At 41.7% G+C, this 4,019-nt stretch overlaps 1 pseudogene; it reads left to right on the forward strand.

Moving 5' to 3' along the window:
* Positions 1-3,007: 3,007 nt before the first annotated feature.
* LOC148099679 (uncharacterized) lies at positions 3,008-3,696 on the forward strand (annotated as a pseudogene).
* The last annotated feature ends 323 nt before the right edge of the window (positions 3,697-4,019 follow it).

Consider the following 4,019-nt stretch of genomic DNA (forward strand, 5'->3'; position numbering starts at 1 on the left):
TCTGTCCCTGTGTGTTGGCCCTGCGACAGACTGGCGACCTGTCCAGGGTGGACCCCGCCTCTCACCCTATGACAGCTGGGATAGGCTCCAGCGCCCCCCGCGACCCTGAAAAGGATAAGCGGAAGCGAATGGATAGATGGATAGTCTCTGTTGAGGTTCAGTGCATTAATGCTGGTCCCAACTTTTTGATTCGTATTGCTACATGATATTTGGATATAACTGAACACTGCTCTGCTCTGGACTTTCACTTGCAGGGAGCAATGTGTGGACGAATGCACAGAGGAGATGGGGAAGCAAGGAAGATACAGGAATGGCACAGAGCATCTGATTAATTTTCAAAATAAAATACTGTGTATAATAACAAATGTACTGCTTCTATAAAGCTCTGGCTGTATTTTGAAGCTGTGTGCTGGATAAACCACACTTGTTGTATTCTCGTCCTTCTCTCACCCCAACCAATCACAGCAGATGGCCCCGCCCCTCCCTGAGCCTGGTTCTGCTGGAGGTTTCTTCCTGTTAAAAGGGAGTTTTTCCTTCCCACTGTCGCCAAAGTGCTGCTCATAGGGGGTCATATGATTGTTGGGTTTTTCTCTGTATCTATGAAGCACCTTGAGGCGACTTTTGTTGTGATTTGGCGCTATATAAATAAAACTGAATTGAATTGAATTGAACATATGGAGGTATCAAATGAGGTAACATAAGGTGAGGACCATATTACCAGGTGTGCGACTACTCTACAGGCAGCAGGCAGAGATGACAGGTCTTCACCTGAATGATGATTTCATACAGATGGGTTCTTCCCATCATCACCATCTACTGCAAGGAGAATAAAAACACCTATTAATCTCAACCATTTACGCTGAAACAACAACAAGTGGTATTTCTGCTCCAGAGAACAGAAACAAGAAATGCCTTTTTCACAGAGGACAATTTGACACGTCCCGGTTGGGAAGCACAGGAGCAAACAGTGAGATTAATCAGTTAGATTTAGTTTGCTGAGAGTGTGCACGCAGGCCCCCGGTGACAGCTCGCTGACACATTTGAATAGAAATGAGCCACTGTCTCTTTTTTTGTAGCGTTTTGCTCCTTCCTACTACAAAAATCTAAATGTTTGCTGTGGAAATGGATGTAGAACAAGTACACAGTCCTCATATTTCTCTGGAAATGGAGGAACTATACTGTACAGTAACTGTACAGTAAATGTACGTACAGTCACATACGTGCATGTTGTTCTACTCTATAAAAACTTCCAGCATAGCATCCAACAGTGTTATTACCTTAAACATCAGCTAAAGTCAGTTCACATCAAATCCAGTCATCGTTTGCATCTGATGCTTTAAGTAAACAAGCACTGAGACGTGACTTCTTCTCTGTGTCTGTGCTCGTAGTCTCTCATCCACCGCCTTCATATCATTTAATGATAAACGTTATTTATAGAGAAATCTTCAGCGTGCGCTCATTTACATATTCACCACAATAGCTTGATTTCCCAGCATGCACATGCTAGAACTCAAGTGAGTCATTTATCAGCATGGAGGCAGAGCAACTGCTGCTGCGGGCAAACCCTGTCCTGACCATTTATGTATGTATAATTTAGCTCACCTTGTTGTGCGTGCATGTGCATGTGTGTGTGTGTGTGTGTGTGCGTGTGTTAAGAGCCAGTTCTTGTAGTAAGATTAATAATGGAGCACAGACGTCAATCTGGGGTCATTTAACCAATTCCTTCTCTCTTCTTCTACGTGTTTTATGGTCGTTTCTAACAGTCCGCCTTCATTGACATCATTAATGTGAAACATGCTGCATTTGTCCTCTTATGCTTTAAGCTGACTCTACATGTTATCAGCCCGGTTATGAATAGATGTGGATGATAGGACCTCAGTTGGTGTCAAGAAAGGAAACAGAGATGAAAACCAATGTGGTCACTTCCTGACAGAGAGATTAGTGTGGCAGAATTTTTATGGGGTCTTCCATAATTGTTCCTCACATTCAGAGTTTAACAACATTGGGCTTCACTCACCTGTGAACAGCTGTAAGCAGATCAAAACAAAGGAGAAATGATGCTGGAGCAGCTCAGTAGACATGCTCTTTATTTTAGCCGAGGATTGTTACGCAGACTATGAGCTGCTAACGTAAAAAAAAGTTTGAAGTGTTAAAGTAAAATGACTTTACAGATTTAGATTTTATCATTCAATATAAAAGTAAGATTTGTAAGACAGCTTTTTTAAAAATAATGTATTTAATAATGCTTTGATGACACAGATGTCCTCGCCCTGTTACCCAGCCTTACTAACAGGAAATGAAGGCTCATAGTAAAACATGCCCTGTGAAACTGAAATGTAAATTTAATGGAACAAACACAGAGCAGCTCACTATGACAGCGTGCTAACCCTCACAAGGTTAAAGTGAACTTCCTCGTCACGTCCATTCATAAATACTGGTAACTGCAGACAAACACGTGTTTCTATTGTGTATTTCTGCAGGGCATTTCCTTATTTTTGTATTTAGAAACTATATGTAAAGTAGGGGAAAATTTTCTCACCTGTGGCTCCCCCCACTTAATAAATAGAAAAGCATGCTGCAAGCGCAATCTCCCTCCGTCATCTATGTTGTGTCCCTGCAGCATCCTGCATCATTTTCTGTTGTCTCTTCCTGCATCTCTGTTTCATGTTTCAAGGTTTCAGTTACAGCCAAACCTGGAAACAGGCTAACAGGCTAGCGTTAGCTTTCCAACAGAGGAGCCTTCACCTGCTAAGACTCCACCTCCTCGCACCCAAGAGTACAGCAGGGTAACATGTGGCAAGAAAACTAACAGGGAAAAAAAGGATCTCATCTCACACGATTACTGTGGGGAGCCACCAGGCCCAGGAGCCACCATCAGCCACCAGGCCCAGGAGCCACCATTAGCCACCAGGCCCAGGATCCTCCAGCAGCCTCTAGGCCCAGGATCCACCACCAGGCATCAACAGCTAAACAGGTGTGTTTGCATCGTATTTGAGCCGCCTACAAAATGCCACTAAAGAAAGGCACAGTGTCCGAGGATGAGATGGAGGAGATTAAGAAACCTCTAAATTACATGTCAGGAGAGCTTTCTACTATCTCCAAACAACAGAAATTGCTTTTGGATATGATGGGACACATTAAAGAACTGCAAAAACTAAATGAAGAAAAGGACAAAAAATAGCCCTACTTGAGTCCCAAGTGGCAGATCTAGAGCAGTTCACCCGTGTGAATGACTTATTGTAAGTGGATTGGAGACCAAACACAGAACGTATGTAGTGGCAGAGGAAGGCAGGGAGCCCACTGAAGCTGACATCGACTCTTTGGAGCAACAAATTCTCACTTTCTTTAGTGGCAAGGGAATTACCATTAATAGTAAAGATATTGAAGCTTGCCATCCTCTGCCTCGAAAAAATAATAGTGGACAACCATCTATAATAATATGATTTGTGAACAGAAAATCAAAAAAGGAGCTACTAAGACCAGCTAAGAAGCTGAGAGGAACCAATGTCTACATAAACGAGCATCTGACAAAGAAAAATGCTGACATAGCACGACAAGCACGAATACTAAGAAGACAAAACAAGATTCAGTCCACATGGACTGCAAACTGCAAGGTCTACATCGAACTCAAAGGAACACCAGAAGAACCAAAAGGTTGTGGTCATTAAAGAACTTTCAGAACTGGATAAATGCTAGAAATGTTAAAAACCGAGACACTGACTATAGAAATAAATCATATAACATGACAAAACTGTGCTAAATATTCACTCTTCTTAGTAAGGTGAAAATGAACCTTACCCTTATATGAACATTGTATATAAGGACTTGGGACTAAAACCCTTTGAGTATACTGATCACAGACCCTATCACAAATGATATAGACCCTGAAAACAATTTCTATACCCATAAGCATGATGAAAAATGTGAGTATTATACAAATGAGCAGTTTAATCAAAATATAATAATGGATAATGTAATACCAATCATACATTTTAATACTAGAAGCCTCAATTCAAACC

Source organism: Neolamprologus brichardi, chromosome 14, assembly GCF_056152115.1.
Source record: "Neolamprologus brichardi isolate AB-2024 chromosome 14, ASM5615211v1, whole genome shotgun sequence".
NCBI classification, from domain to species: Eukaryota; Metazoa; Chordata; class Actinopteri; order Cichliformes; family Cichlidae; genus Neolamprologus; species Neolamprologus brichardi.